Genomic DNA, 16,666 nt, shown 5'->3' with positions numbered 1-16,666 from the left:
TTGCTATAGTAATTTAATGTCCCCTTAACTTCAACGACGTTGAAAAGAATGGTCTCTTGACCTCAAAATTGTAATCGAACAACACTAGTCAAACTAGCACTGGTTCTCTAGCTTTGTTTTATCGAGTTCCCAACAAACATGAAAACATATATTGGCGTGGAATCTTAAGTGCAAATCTCTGCTAGCTCTCGAAGAAACCTCTCTACAAATCCCCCATGTCTCTTTGCTCCTCAATAGTGCATAACAGGGATGGATATGGCCTTCGACGCTCCCTATGCGACAACAATGTGTGTTCATAAAAATCTATAACAGGTCATTCCTCCTCTATCAAAAATTTTTCCTCACCTGTATGGATTCATTATTTAACAATGTGTGGATCTAAAAACGTTCTTCCACCTGCAACCCAATAAGTCGATCCTTGTAGTCTTTACTATAGATGCAAGTGCCAACCGATGATGGCTTCATCCAGTAGCAATAAGGTAATCTATTCTCAGCTCCTCTATATGGCTCTTCGCACTGCCTACTGTATAATCCAATGGTCTCATGACCTTGGAATGTGGGTGGATGGTCATATGATCCCAGTGGTCATGGCATCTCAACCCCTTGTTGCCTGTTTGAATGCCTGTCGGAAGATGACTCCTCCCAATGCAAAGAGCTGACACAACGACTCCAATCCACAGTATAATTCACGTGATATGTAATGGCCTTACGATCTTCTAGAGAATGTGACCCCTTCTAATGATATCGCAACACTTAATAGGAAACTAGAGCCACTCCTGTGATCTCAGCATTACTCCTACTTGATTTCCTATAAATATTCAATAATGCATTAAGAGAATACCTGACTCTCCTCTGGCGCGTGAGTACACCCCTTGACTTTGGTCAATGCTGACCCCTCTGCTGCTATGTGAATCTATATAGGCCTTTGACCACCCAACAGGTGATTTGCAATTCGGTGTACAAACCCTTTGGCCCTTCAACGAAATGTTATGATATTATACGCCTTGTCCCTCCAATGAATGAGACACGATATGATTTCTTAGAGTCGTCTGTTCATTAATGAAACACTGTAAACCCTTGGTAAAATGATCGATGAAAAACCTTTACAAATAAACCAAATATCGAGTGCAAACCCCAGAAATGATCGATATCTCAGATTACTATTTTTTTTTAAATTCAAGAAATCCTCTGCTGATATAGATATGATTTTCCAATTTTTTGCGGCAAGCAACAAATTAAAGACCAACTAGGGTGATATACAGAAGGTGAAAATGTCGGCTAGGGTTAGAATAGATTCATTGAAGTTCCCTGCATAAAACTCTCACGTTGGCAGGATGCACAACTCTAATCCCACTACAAGATCCCAAACCATAAAAATTTTAGTAGATCTAGCACATAAAAACAAAATTTTCGACAAGAACAGGAACACAGATAGGATCTAGAAATGAAACTCGTACTTTATATTATTAGCTAAAAATAAAATAATGCATGCCCATCACTAAGATCAGAACCCTTGCAAATGGCATGAACGGTTGCTCAATAGTGACAAATCAAAGACACTAAAGCCCACTTGTGAATCTTGGATGGATCCACCACACAAATGTCACTGCGGGGTTTTCATCCCGGGATCAACCTAGAACTAGCCACACCAAGTTCTCAACAAAACACAATAAGATAGACAAACTCCTGATGATCCCACTGTCAAGCTCCTATCCACTTTTATGGGCTTGATGGACTCTCTAGAAACTTTGTTTTATTGTTTTCCCTCGAAAACGAAGGAAAATACCATGGGTCAATACCATGGGAAAATGCCACGGTCAATACCATGGGCAGATTCCATCCGCTTTTGACCACATCAAGAAAAAATGAATATTACATAACGCTTGCTTATTTCCCGCGCAGGTTACCCCCCTGAAATGTTGTCGGGGGTTGGTCGGGCTAAATAGATGATGATCTACCCAATAACCTACTCAGACTTTAACCATACAAACACTTATGATCCAATTTTCATTTTAGTTGGTTGCACTTACTTGGTGGGGGATCCATGAGTGTAGATTTGAGCTTTGGAACGTCTGCCATGGCAGTAGGGCCTAAATCCCACCCCCCCCACACATCACTAATCCTTGCAAAGAGATTCTGAGGCTTACTTGATGAAGGTCGAGGTGCCTAAAGTAGACCTATACCCTTGTTGTTCCAATAATGGAGCCCAACAAAATAGATTCTAGAGAAGACATAAAAGGAAAATGCAAAAATCCTTTGTTGTCCTGAACTAATCCTACAACCAAACAAGTCCAATAAAAAAAATCTAAAAATCTGTCCTAAGTTGTGCCCTAGGTCTGCAAAATAAGCAGGCCGAGATACAATAAGGAGGAGGGTTGTTTTCTATACTCAAGCCTTAACGAATCATGAAATAGTACTTTATTAGAGGGCTGAAAGCTTATAAAAAGATTTGCCCAACCATTACAGCACAAAACACAACCACAACAACAACAAAAAAGAACTTACCTTGGAGGCCAAATAGAAGAATGTTAGTTGACTTCGCTGCCACAAAGAGGTCCAAAAAACTTAGAACTCCTAAATAGAAAGATGAATGATTTTAGAGGGCCATAAGAGAATTCATTGAGTTGAATTGTGACTTGAGGAATAATTTTGATGTCTTTTTATAGTGAATGGCAACACTAGTTAGGGGTTTCTATTTGGTAGGCCTTTTAGGATATTTAGGAACTCTTTAATTCTTAATAGGATTAAATTTAATTTAGTAGTTATTGTCTATTAGCTTTTTTGAATGCTAAGAAATATTTACACTAACCCTCTTTGATGTGTTTCGTAGGTGACACATGAGTGCATTAAGTCAATGACTGATTATTTTCTTTGGTTTTTGAAGTTAAGTAACTTATACAGAGTGATATTACAATGATAAACAATGTCATATGTTGACAACAGTAGGAGGAGGTGTCATGTCACTACCCCTTGAAGTTTTAGCCCCAAAACCAGGGTCACTAACTTCAATTGTGAATATCTCTCAAACCATGAGGATTCTCGAGGCATACCACATATCAACAGAAACATATTTTTGAGGAGAATATAATGACCTAGATATCCAACACAAACTCAATAGTTTTACCCTTCAAAATACCTTGCCAAGATCGGGGTACATCCTTAGTCTAGGGAACCCAAACCCTAGGATTTATGTTTTCAACCATCCAACAATACTATTGTTATATTGATGTAATCTGACAATTACTAATAAGTGTTCATTAACCATTTGACATCAATGACTGGTGTTTTTGGTCAAAGTAAAACCTAGTCCACTCTATGGGTTGACATCAATGACAAAACCATCCAACATTTTTCAAAGTGTATATCCTACATTGAACCAATAAGCAAGGCTTTCCCTAGCAATCCTGTGAAACTTGAAGGAAAAACATATAGATATTCGTGGTAGGACGGCTTCTTTTCTGTACACTAGGAAGTAAGGAGATGTCTTCAGAGAGGGTTTGGCATGACTTGGTCAGCCCATAAGGCATTCACCAAAGCGAAGTTCCAATTCCTTTGTTCAGAGAAAATGGTCCTTTTGATGATGCATATGAGGTTCTTATTTATAGACTTAGCAAGACCATTTTCCTGTGGATAATAATTAGTTGAACGTTTCAATATGATTCCATTTTCCAATGCAAAATCATATAATTCTAACGACGATAAATACATTGCATTGTCAAAAACAAGTGAAGTCAGAATGTTGAACCTAGGGATGATATTCGACTTGAGGAAGATGATGACTTCCTAATCATTCACCTATTTGAGTGGAACTGCTTCTTTCCACAACGTGAAGTAGTATGTAGCATTAAAGACATAGCGATGTTGCTTTGATGAGTGTAGAAAACTTTCACCAATCACATCTAAGCCCCATTGTTGAAATGGTTCTTCCACTGCAATAGGCCATAATGGTGTCGCTGACCTCTTTCCTCTGTTGACACACATTTGACAGACCAGACACTTGCGAGCATAGGAATGAGCATATTTGAATAATGTGGGCCAATAAAAATGGCCTACATAACTCTTTGTGTAGTTGTGTCACCCATAAAGTGTCCCCCGGCTGGTCCGTCGTGGAGATACACAATACCTTTTCTGAATTGTGTGCTTCGAAACACATGAGCATAACCCAGTTATGGTGCTTTCTATAATGCACCCCATGCACCAATTGATAAAAATATTCTTTTAACCTGAGTGCCCTCTTCTTCTGTGTGAATACGTGAGAGGGAAAGGTGTCGTGCTTGAGATACTAGTACACATCCGTGTACCAAGAGTTCGCGGTGGTAGTGGGGGAAGCTCGCTCAACATTGTACATTTTTATTTCCTTCTGCCATCTAGATATATCATTTTCTTTCGCATCCACCGCTTCTACTGCTAGCCAACAAAGACCATGTCCCTTGATCATATGAACTGGTTTGAACTCTAAGTCATACTCTTGCAAACCGATCATCCAGTTTTCTCTTCTTTCACCCAGCTCTTGTTAAACAAACAATGATATGAGTGTTGGGTGTGACGAAAATATAATACAATTATTTTTCAAGAGATTGGGTGTAGTTCCCCTTCTTGGTTAGTCAATTTTGTGACACCTAGAGAGGGTGATTTCGATGGAGTGTATAACGATTATATATGTCAAACTTATGTATATTCTTGTACAATATAAACCTGGTTTGGATCACATGGTTGTTGCATGCTTATGATAATATTTATAGTTGTGAGTGTATAAGGTTGATTTTGGTTAAGTGCATATTATTGATGTTTATCTTTTGGCATCCTTATTTTGACTTTGGTGCATGACATGAATGATGGTCTATGATTGTGACACGAGAACGGAATCTACTATATGGAGTAGTTAACTAACCATAATCTTGTTGATGATATATTTATTACATGATTATGTATGCCTAACCATGTATTTAGCAGGAATTGACAAGAAACTTAGTTACTTGCCAAGAAGGATGCTCATATAATAAATGACTGTGGAGGTCATGTATATAATTGGGTAAAAGGTGATTAATTCATTATGAATTTTAATTGATGTGTTTAATATACAAGGTTATGATGCATGCACGTCTAGGGAAACATGACCTTGTCAACAGATCATCATATGCATATGAGCTCACAAACAACACCTTGAGGCAAAGCATGAAGCTTCAAAGAATCATATATGAGAATATATGAAAAATATTAGGGCACGAAGTCCTAACTTTCTAAAAGATCAAGGCATGGAGTCTTGGATCTTTTCAATATATCAAAGGATGGAGTCTTTATTCTACTAGGACCTGGAGCCGTAGGTACAAGGCAAGGGCACAGAGTCCTAACTAGTTAGGAGGTGCACAATAGGGGTGCGGAATCCCTATTCTCTGACTAAAAAACACCACTTAAGGACTTACATCAACCTAATGAATTATTCTAAGTTAAACTTTGAGTTGAATTAACTCTAAATTACCCACTTTAGAGGGCCATTTAAAATAAAATTTATTTTAATACAAAATATTAATAATCTATTTTTGAAATATTAATAATAGACAATTTTGTACAAAAGACACATGGGATGATGAATATTATACAATTAAAGTAATTAAAGAATTAAGAAAAAATGAAAGGCTTCCACCTCAAGGGAGGGTAGTGAATAATATAAATTATTGTAAATTAAAGATTGATTAATTTTTGCATGAAGGGGTTGAGGTGTCACTCCACTCAATGCTTATAAATATTGATTGATTTTTCCCATGGGGGGGACTAGAAAGAGTAGGTAAATGATGCCAAAATGACTATCCAATTCCTAAATTAAAATCCCAATAATTTATCTTGGTTGATTGAGACTAAGAGGCATGTGAGGAAGATAGGATATATCGTCCTTAGTTTTCACGAAATTTCTCACTATTGTTGAAGTTGTTACTGCCTATGAGCTCATAGACCTGGAGGGTTCCAAGGAAAAATGTTTCATTTGGATTTGGTTTGGTGGTAAATCTGACTGGTCTGTTGGAGTTGTTGAGCTAAGTTGTTGAACAAAGTAGAACAACTCATTATCAGGTAAAATTTATAGTTCGTTATATTTTTCTTTAATTAACCTTTCTTGGATGAAGATTTAGCTGGTTTACCTTTAAAATAGTTCTTGTTGTTCTCAAAGATCTGATCATAGCCAATGGTTTACCATATATTTGTTTTGGTTATACATATGTTGAAATTAGAGAACTGCAAGAATATGTTTTTGTTTTAACGGATGGGTAGTAATTCTTCATTTAAATGAGTTGTGAGAGGACAACATGGTAGTGTTAATTTGAGGATCTGTGATTTATTGTACATTTCTATTTATAAAAGCATATGTTGAAGAAGAGTAATTATTCGGTTAATACATTTCTGTTTATGAAAGCATTGTTGAAGAAGAGTTACTATTATGTTAAATTTTTGTTGGGGAAGAAAAAAAAACAGGGTTACAATTGAAGCTTGTAATTCACAAGAGTAAAGAAACAAACCATGTCATGTAAACTATAATTGTAAGAGATGATGTTCATATTCCTATTCTTTGATATCCTCCTTCGCTTAGTTGGTTTCCTTTAAGGTTATATATTTATCTTTGATCTAATAATAATTTTCTACAAAAGTCTTGTCTCAGAGTTAACAGTCACTGTTTTGAAGGCACATGGCACATTGTTCTTGCTTTATGTTTTCTTGGAAATATAACACTTATTCTTTTTGCAGGAAAGAAAGTTCTCTTCAAATATAGCATTTATTCTTTTGACACAAAATGAAATATTCTTTCAAATATAATGCTTATTCATTTTGCAAAAAAGAAAAACATATATGTTAACTTAATTTATTGTTTACTAAAGTGTGCTAATTTAGAGTGTCGTATCATTAAATGCAAAGGAGGATAACCATTTTAGCTTGATGGGTGTATATATTAGTGTGTTACATTTACTTTGATTAATGCATGAGATAAATTAGTGTGGTAATCTTTTTGTAACTTTTCCTATGAGATAAATTAGTGTGATAATCTTTTGTAACTTTTACTATAAAACCTTACGAGATAAATTAGTGTGGTAATCCTCTGTAACTTTTACTATATATAAGTTCTTGGACAATATGAGTTTATGATTCCTCCCTTTGCAATATGTAATTTGAAGTTTTCATTATTGCCAAAAGTACTGGTCTAGAATAGTTTCTGAAAGAGGTTAAGCTTGGTAATCGTTTATAACATTGGTAATATTTTATAACCTTGGTAATATTTATATGAATTTTTGGAAAATGAGATTTTATGATTTGTCCATTTGCATTATGTAGTTTAAAGTTTTTACTTTTGTAAAAATATTAGTTTGGAATAATTTTTGAAAGAAGATACTAGTAAATGAAACACTCGGATGTTTGGTCATTTTACCAATAGTTGATTTTTGAAATGAGTTTAAATAATTTATTGTTATTTTTCTCTACATTTGTCAAGACTTCCTTCCCTCCCTCCACATCTCCTTCCCTCCACATCTCATAGAAACATCTCACAAATTGTACTTGGTGACTCTACACAACTTGAAGTCATGGGATCAGGCCAGTTGCATTAACAATGTGCTCCTAGTCCTTGAAATTTCTGCAAATTTATTGTCCATTTATCAGATCTCTCATTCTCATTCTGGTAATGGGAAAACTATAAAGTTTTCTCCAAATGAAGTAGTCATTAGAGAACTACATGATCCCATATCTATTTTCATTCCTATAGTTTATATAAGTTTGTCTACTTCGAGCCTTCCTCTGTTTTTTTTTTTATACCTCATGTTGATTCATTGTGTAAGTTTTGAAATGAAAGTTTTGGTCATTTCAATTATAGATATTTGGAGTAGATGTACACTCAAAATTTGGTTTCAGGTCTTCCTAATGTTTCATGTATTGATGGAGTGTGTGCAGGTTGTGCCCTCGGCAAACAACACCAATATCCCTTTCCTGAAATCCTCTAGGGGGAAAGCACCTCTTGAGTTGGTGCATAGTGATCTAATGATATTTTCAACTCGTTCTTTTTCAGGGGCCAAATATGAATTAACTTTTATTGATGTTTTTCCATAGTACTCTTGGGTGTATTTTCTCAAGTACAAGAGCGAAGTATTAGCAATCTTCAAGACATTTAAAACTCTTGTTTAGAAACAATCTTCATGATGATGCATGAACTTTTATTGATGTTTTTTCAGGGTACCCTTGGGTGTATTTTCTCAAGTAGAAGAGTGAAGTCTTAGAAACCTTCAAGACATTTAAAACTCTTGTTGAGAAACAATATTCATGCTCCATTAAAAGACTACACACAGATAATGGGGGGAATATGTCAGCAAGGCATTTCAAAATTTTTGCAAAGAACATGGCATTCTTCATTAACATTCTGATCCTTGGGTATTTTAATACTCTTTCAATGACAAGTTTAAGCTTTGTAGTATACATAATCTAAATGTGGATTTTGAAGACACTGAATTCATTTATGCATTCAAAGATGATATGAGAGAGAGTGTGTGTGTTAAAACAAATCAAATCTCTCAAAGTGAAAATTTGTTTTCACGTTTTGCACCCTAAAAAATTTTGCACCTCAAGAGTTTTGATCTCTCATGGCACTTCCTAAATTTATGGTTAACATGGGCTATACTGGTGTATTAAAATGAACGAGTCTAACTAATAGACCAAATGACATTTTTACACTGAATTTGGCAATACAATTTTTAGTGACATTGTGATTTCTTATTGTTTAAAAGCATTTTCCAATACATAAATGGATTGAACACCCAGAAAATTCACTAAGACAGTAAAATTTGCAAATTAAAACTTATGATTCTTGAAATTCTCTACTGAAATTTGGACAAAATTGAATGCGAGAAAACTACCATTTTATTTATTAGTTAGACTACATGTCCTAAGATTAACAATTTTATCTATTTATAATTCTAACTCAAAAACATAAATTTAAATTTATTTTTTGGACATGTGTTTTTTAAATTATAAATAATTTTGTATATTAATTAAACTTAACGTATTAAAATTAAAAATTATTTCTATTTCTAATTTTAACTCATTCGTTCATATATATAATTAATTAATTTTTTTAAATATAGTTTTATATATCACTTCACATTTCTTTATTCTAAATTATAAAAAATTTCTCAATATAATAAACTAGTACAACCATTAAAAATATTAATGTGGCTGATATAGCCAAAGACTTCATTTGTATCTACTATTGATAAATATATAATAAAAAATAACTATTGCAACAAAAACATTGTTATTAACTTTGATTTTACTTAACCCTTAAGAATCCCACGTCATAGAAAAACAGAAGCGTTGAAGAATTTCTATCAATTACAACCAAGATATAAGACAATTTTTCTAAAATTAGGTATGTTTTGAAAATCCCTAAGAAATTGGTGGCAGTTGGGAAATCAATTTTTTTTAATTTATTAAAAATCAATTCAACCTATAAAACTTTCTAACACACTACAACCTAAGCATATGCTGAGCATATTCCCTGAGAACCAATCTAGGTTGTCAATTAAAAAAAATAAAAATAAAAATCAACATATCCTCATTAAATTGAAATAATAATCCTTCATGTGTGTGTGTATATATACACACACACATGAAGGATTTCTAGTTCAATTTAATGAGGACCTATTGATTCTTATTTTATTTTTTTAATTGACAACCTAGATTGATTCTAAAGGGAATAAATAAGTAATTAATTAAATAATTTTTGCAAGTATAATTTTATACATTATATCACATTTCTTTATTTTAAATTGTAAACTCTTCTCAACATAATAAACTAGTACAACCATATTAAAAATAATAATGTGGTTGATATACCGGAAGACTTTATTTGTATCTACTATTGATAAATATATAACAAAAAAACTATCGCAACAAGAATATTATTATTAACTTTGATTTTACTTAACCGTTAAGAATCACGGGTGTTGTAGGGAAAAGTATCCGACTCGGATGACCCTAACCCACTCTAAGGGTGACAGTTCCTTAGCAACAACTGTAAAACAAACTAATGAAAGTTTACTTCTTTATGAAAGCAAAAGAGAATGGAGGAAGCACTAACCGTTGCCTTGCGCTTAATGTCGAATCCAAACTCTCCTCTTTGGCCGCTTGCTCCTAGCTCTTTGTCCTTCTGCTCGCCCAGCTACAATGAGATCCTGCACAATGACAAAGAAGGAAACTACAAGAGGCATGCAATCATAACTGGTTCATGGATTAGTGTAAACCAAACATGCAATCATCACAATATATAATTGAACAAAAGCACATAGAAGAACCTCAATAGCTTTTATTAATGAAGAAATAAAGGTTCTGAGAGGATTACAACCATTGCAGGCTCCAACCCAGCAACACCTCCCTGCAGAAAGAATTGCTCTTCTTCACCTCTCTCAAACAATCACCCAATAACTCAAGAATGAAACCAATAGCATATCATTACTTTGCACAAAATTCCAGCCTCCTGAGCTCATAGGAGAGAGCTCAATATATAGATGAATTGAGAAAGGATGAGTCAGCTTGCAACTGATGTGTAGCTGCCTTGTGTCCTCTCTCTCTTCAGTTAATCTTTAGTTGATCTTCAGTTCTTGAGTCCACTTGGTGAACCTTGCTTCCACTTGGAGAAACAAAGCCTCTGACTCATCACAAGGCGAAATACCTGATCCAAGTGTCAATTTTGGAAGATTCCAAAGCTATGACTCACTCTGCCACATGTCCAAACTCGCCCAACGCAGGTGGGCTTTGTTCTGCCTGCTTTGCAACGCAGGTACACCATGGAGCAGTTGTGTTTCAGCGCAGAAACCCAGTGGAGCACCTGCTTTGATTTCAGGATTGCTTGTTTTTGAGTGTTTTCAGGTGGAGAACTGATCTGAGAGCTGTTGGTTTGCTGACCTTGTTCCTCTAGGGGTAGGAACATCATGTTTAGGGAACTTTGGATCCCTTGGATTATTGACAATTCATGCTTGTTGCTGTAAGGCACAAATTTGTCTATAACAGATGCCCCCTAAAGTATGAGGTCGTTTATCGGGTGAAATGCTTTATTGAGAGGATCCGAAGTTCATTCAATCTGCTGAGAAGTGTCCTGTAATAAGATACAATGCAATACATTATTTTTCATACATTTTTCATGATCTAGCTGAGGCGGGCATTCCCATGCTCAGCTTTATAAATACATTTTGGTACATAGAACAGACGATCGTCTGATGCTAGACTGATAATTCTCTGCCGAATTTATCATCCTTCATTGATAATTCTCTGCCGAATTTATCATCTTTTGAGAAGGATGATCATCTGTTGCAATGATGTACATATCAAATGTCTTTATGTCCTGAATATATATCGCAGCCCAGATGGATGAAACTAGATCCGGGGTCTTCAATCTCTTCCGATCTTCACTCGATGTACAAGTCGATCCATGTGAGAATTTCTTGAAGTCGAACATGGAAAGACATCGCTTGATTACCGGTCAATAATGTAAACCGTTAACAAGCGCGAGAGGAATCACCGATAAGGATGATGACCCTCAAGGTACGGCAGTACAATCTACATGGTGGGAATAAAGGACTTGGCGTCGACCACCATGCAAAATCTTCTGATCGACGGTCATTGATGTATACCTGTCGCCAGAAGTGAGAAACTCGCCATTGAGGCATGCAAGCTTCAAAGTACTGAGGGGGGTGTTCCTAGATCAACTCCTTGGATAATGAGCTGATGTCGACAAGGAGCGATCCGTCAAAGGAGGGCCTTAATGAATCCCACATCAGTGACTCGGAACGGAGCTAGTGATTATGATGAGGTGAAAACAAGCTGTGATGTATGATTCAGGGTGGCGGTCATGAAGTGGATGAAGGATAATGTATGGCAGTGGGTGGAACAGGGTTGACTCTTTACAGAACCACATCTCTTGAACATATAACGACACTGATGTGATGGATTGGTAGCATTACCCCAATTGTGGATGGTGTGGCGAGGACCATGGTTCTGCGACCGGTGAATGAAACAACCCAACTCGATGCGGACGGAGGACAAAGTGTCATGTTCAAGAGCGACTTGCTACCATTAATACTGTGAGGTTCTCCCAATTTTTCCCCAGTCATTGCTGACCAGTACCTCTTTATTTTTGTCAAGCTTGAGGAGGATAACATATGCTTGTTCTATAACCTGCCCTTCGGGCAAGCCCATCGCTATGTTTTAACGAGCCTAGCGATAGGGAAACTCGTTCTCGTCTAAAGACAAGTTTGTCGCTATTTAATCATTTTAACGAGTCTAATGACAAAGAAAACTCGGTCCTTTTCATTTTTAGAGAGTCTGAAAAGGCACGAAAAGTTAACTCCAAAATTCCTTTTTCGTTATCTAATCCCTTAAGTCCGAAAAAGTATAAAACAATACAGAAGGGATGAATTTTCGGTTGCTTTAACGAGCCGAACAAAACAAGCGCTCGATCTTTTTGTGCAATAATCCCTCAGGTCCAAAAAGATTAAAATCTAGAGGAGGGATAGCTTTCCGGTCGCTTTAATGAGCTGGAAGGCCAAAACTCGGCAAACTTTTCATATTTTACAAGTCAGTGAAAAGAGCTCAAAGAAGACTCGTCTTTTGAGGAACGAGTGATGAACAGGGATAGCAGCAGATTCCAGGTACAGGTTGGAACTTTCCAATCACGGCAGTGTCACAAGGATGGCTAAGTGAAATCACTCTTCGCAGCTGTTCCTCAAAATGGGTAAACAAACATATGGAGGTGAACGATTGGCCAAATGAACAGATGGAGGTGATGGCATATAAACACGACCAAGGGCTTTTAATATGGCTTTCAAAGGTTACATTTCTCGAGGTTGTTTACCGGTTCATTTTTCTGGATGAGCTTGAACTGCTAGGGAAAGATTGCTCACAATCTACGTTTATTTTTTAACGAGCATGAACTTCTGCACAAAAACGGCTCGATTCTGCCCCCAGCATAATAATAATGCAGATGAGGCCCATGCCCCCTAAATAATAAGGGGACATTTCATTTTTTTTAAAGAGGTTGACATCGCACAGAACTATCCTCTTTTACTCCTTATTTCATTTTTTAAACGAGGTTGACTTGAGGAAGGAACTATCCTCGAAACTTTTAGATCCATTAAAAATAGAAGGCTTCATATCCCATTGCATCCAACTCCGCAAGATTACTTGGCGGTGGTGGGGTAAAAGTGCCCATTAAAGAAGGGTCTTTTGGGAAAATTACTCCGATATATTGGAGAGGATGATTGCCTCCATGGATCGATGGAATGCTTCTTGTGTTGGATGGTGGCTCAACTTCTGTCGAAGTTGTTGTCGAACTGCCTGGTCGACCTCTTCTTTCGCCATTCAACGGCTGCGGATTCCCACGGCTTTTGTTTAATGTTGAAATTAAAGCATCATCTTGGTGCTTAAAACTTGACAACATCATGACTTGTGATGGGGAAGCATTTCTACTGTCAACCAGATTCTGACTTGGGTCGGGAAACGGATCAGTTAATACGGCTGGAGTGTGCGGATTCTTTACGAATCTCTTAAACTCAGCTTTGTACGGACAATCTGCCGTCCGATGATCGTCGTCACATATGTGACACGGAAGCCGTTTCCTATTCCCAGGAGGGCTTGAAGAATTTTTCTTAGGGGATGACCCACCTTGTTTATTCTTCCTCCCTTTGTTTTGATTCTTCTTGCTTCCTGGTTGATAGGTTTCTTTGCCCTTATCTGTCGACACGGCATTTACTTCCGAAGCAAGAACTTCTTCATGCGCATTTTGATTCGAATCCTTACGGGCCTTCTTTTGATTGGTCCTTTTCGGATTCGTGTTCGCCGTGCCAATCACGCCATCGCCGGCATGAGAGACACTGTTCGATTTAGGAGGAGGAGGGATTGAAAACTCTGGTCTAGGGGCGTCTGGTATTTTGTCATAGAGCGTGCCGGACTGAGTATATACTAAATCCAAGTATTGTGCACGAGCGATAACTTGCTCTTCTGTTACGACTCCTCCCTTTGCTACATCTTCCGTTATAGCCGGAAGTAATGACTTTATAAACCACTCAGCTAAAAGCTGATCAGGAACGTATGTTTTAACCATTCTTCGTCGACGTCGCCACTCATGTATATGATCTGATATATGAGTTGCGGTTGTCTGTTTGAAGTTAGTCAATATCTCTGTTCCTGTTTCATACCTTATTGGTAATTGAAAGTGTGTCAAGAATGTTGTGGCAAGGGAGCCAAAATTGTCGAACGAAGCTCTAGGCAATTCTATATACCATTTTGCCGTTGGACCTGTCAATGTCCTCTGAAAGAGGCAAAGCCTTATCGAATCGTCATTCAAAGTGTTCGACAAACACCATAGATGAAATGTCATCACATGATTCGACGGATCTTCACCTGGATTTCCATTGAATTTAGGAATGTCGGATGGGAGTTTGTGTGGAATCACTGGCCACCAAGGGGCGTAAGCAATTGGATCGTTTGTTAACCGATGTAAATCAGGCAACTCTAAAGTCGCCACGAATGGTAACTGCTGGTTCAAGTTAGGTGAAGCGTAACCAGGATACGATGGAATCGCCTGAACAGTCGGTCTTTGCATACCAGCATAATGGAGTTGATGTTGGTATGATGAATACGGTTGATGGACTTGACCACTATAAAGTGGTTGATTTTGACCATTTTGAATATATGGTTGTCCAGTATTCGCAAATATTTGTTGTTCAGAACCTTGGTACACTTGTTGGAATTGCGGCTGTTGGTATTGCATTATCCACGGTTGCGACACCATGGGTTGTTGTGCTACACTAACCATTGGACCAAGATGCGGGGTAGTTGTACCCAACTGTACTTGTGTTGTCCCACCAGTAGGTGATTGTGGTTGGGTCGCAGGGTCAAGTGGCTGTTGCATGAGAACCTGAGCAATCTGAGGTTGACACACAACAGGCATTGTTTGAACTTGCGACACGGTCACAATAGCCAGTGTAGTTGGGATGTTTGTCACAGGTACACACTGTTGTATAGAATATACAACTCTCGGTGGCTGGGATAGCACAGGTACCCAACTACTCATTGCTATTCCGCCATAACTTGAATAAGGTTGAGAGCTCCCGTATGGGTACTGCCCCCCATACGGTAGCAACCCAGAACTCAAGGCAACTGCCTGCCTTGGAGGACTGGATGGCCTAATTAGATTCCCAAAAGGGTCAATTTGATGAGCCTCACCATGAGAGTTACCAGACATTACTCCGGAACAAACAGGAACAGACCATACTGTCGATATAGTCTCTTGCTGGACTCCTTCTAGCGACTGCGAGCTAGTTGGGACAGATGGTATGCCGGCGAACATTGTTGGATTTGCAGCAGGTAATTCTGCCGTCGCCGTGTCATTCGACATAGTCCTAGATGTCGACGGTTGTTCAGTCATTTTTAGTCTATCCAATTGATCACCTAGTGATTCTACAGGAACTTCCACTGGTGATGGACAAACTTCTGTTGTAGCAGGAAATAGAGTGACCCCTACTCCAAATTGAATTGGAGTGGATACTTGCGGTTCCTCTATAATTTCCTCTATCGCAATCAGACCAGGTGGAAGAGGAAGACCGTCAGGTCCGTAAAAGATTTCCGGTGCCGAAGAAGGGGTTGTATCGACCGCGACGGATGTTTGAGGAACAAAACTCTCTGGACCGGTTACAGATGGAACTGGTTCAGTCATACGAGTATTTGCCCCCAGACTAGGATCAGTATTACTGTCCCTCTGTGGCGATTGAACTTCTTCTATTGAGGCAGGGTTTCCAGAAATGTTTGGAGTGACCAGAATCTCAGATGTTGTTGGAACGCTTGTTCTAACTTTTAAAGGAGATTTTGAACTGGTTCGACGAGCTCGCTTTGTCCGGATTGTTTTCGATTCCGGAGACAAAGACGGTTGACTCGCAAGCCTCCGAGAATGACGGATATTCAATTGACTTTCTTCCACGATTGCGGATTACTCGATCAACTAAAATATAAAGGGGGAAGTTTGTGTTTCCGATTTGAATGAATTTTATTAGACGCTTTTAAACGTAACTTTGCTTTTTCATGTTTTAAGAGTCGAGAAAAAGCTAAAGATGACTCTAGTCGCCTTCAATGTATTAACGAGCCCGAAGTGACAAATGCTCGGATGGACCTTTTCAGTTATAGAGTTTGAAAAAGGCCAAAAGAAACTGCTCTGGAGATCTAGGCAGAGGGTGTGCCAAACCTTTCGCGAAACCACAGAATACGTTTTACGGTACGGGTGGTCGATCTTCGTGAATGCTGTGTTCACTGCATCGCGATCAGTAGGGCGGCCGACACGGCTTCCTATGGATAAAAGATAATTGCCTCTAGGGGTCTCCCAATATATACGCGACGGTACGTGGGAGCACAAGTCCGTATTAGTGCCACCGACTCTCAGGAGGAATCACCCACCTTCGTAGAGATCGACAGTCACTATGTTTAACGACGCCGGAACACGTCTCTACCTAGACCTCTAGATGTTTGCGTTATGTTTCAAATGCGTTGTTAGGTTCATTCAGTATATTTTAAGTTGATCTTTTTAAAGTTTGCCTTTCAAGGTTCACCACGAGATGTATATGACAAATTCCTAAATGCAGCCTAAGATGAG

This window comes from Pinus tabuliformis, chromosome 1_1 (genome assembly GCF_031772625.1).
Source record: "Pinus tabuliformis cultivar Carrire ecotype Pingquan chromosome 1_1, CPIR1, whole genome shotgun sequence".
NCBI classification, from domain to species: Eukaryota; Viridiplantae; Streptophyta; class Pinopsida; order Pinales; family Pinaceae; genus Pinus; species Pinus tabuliformis.
The sequence above is the reverse complement of the archived record's forward strand: the minus strand, read 5'-3'. Positions refer to the sequence as shown.